The sequence below is a fragment of the Octodon degus genome, unplaced genomic scaffold, assembly GCF_000260255.1.
Source record: "Octodon degus isolate 3935 unplaced genomic scaffold, OctDeg1.0 scaffold00092, whole genome shotgun sequence".
Lineage (NCBI taxonomy): Eukaryota > Metazoa > Chordata > Mammalia > Rodentia > Octodontidae > Octodon > Octodon degus.
The window spans coordinates 3,869,583-3,870,506 of record NW_004524668.1 but is presented as its reverse complement, the minus strand read 5'-3'; positions in this window follow the sequence as shown (position 1 = coordinate 3,870,506).

The following is a 924-nucleotide window of genomic DNA, read 5'->3' as shown; positions in this document are numbered from 1 at the left end:
TCTCCTCTCTCTCTCCTCTCTCCTCTCTCCTCTCTCCTCTCTCCTGGTGCCTACTGGCTAGACTGCCTGATGGCATAAATTCTGTCATCATAAGCCACTAAGATTCTGGATGTTGTTTGTTATAACATGGACCTAGCCTATGGGGGACCTGGCTGAGATTCCCAACCGCCTGTATGAGGGGTACTGTTGATATAGGGGAATGAAACTCCCAATGAGAAAGATACCTGAGACAAGTTCATATTCTCTAAAACTCAGCAATGAATTTTAGGAACAATGGAGGTTAAGAGCAGAATATTTTTATTGGGGGAAAGAAAGCTTCTGTCCGAGAGAGGGACAGAAGGGGGCCCGAGTGGGTTGCCCAGGAGTCTGCCTTTTCTAGGGGTTTTATAGAGCAAAACCACAAAGTGAGGTGGGTCTAAGGTGGGCAACATGGGAACTTGCAAGATGAGCCTGAGGTGGGACTAAACTATGATCCAGCAATAAGATTAATTGCTCAGGTAAAAATAATTAAATTGGGATCAAATGGAGAAATAAATCATGTAGCAAGCAGATATGGATACAGAAGAGGGGCTTTTCCTGTAGGAGGTTGGGTTAGTGATTCTTACAGGCTTTCTTAAGGTGATTGACGCTTATTTAGAATATTAATTCCGGATACCCATCCCCAAGGAGGTATGTGGCTGCATTTGTTCAATTTTTTGTCTTTTTGTTGTTGTTGTGCTTTAAACAATTTATTTAACTGAAATGGACTTAAATTTGTTTCTGAAGTGACTTCCATTTATTTTGATACATCTGTTCCTCATGATGATCTACAGGATCCTCAAGCCAATACAAATATTTTATAAATATTTGAATATTTGGGTATACACCTGCACAATACCTCAGCAATATCTTTCAGTGAGAAAAACACTGAAGAGTAAAGACTAG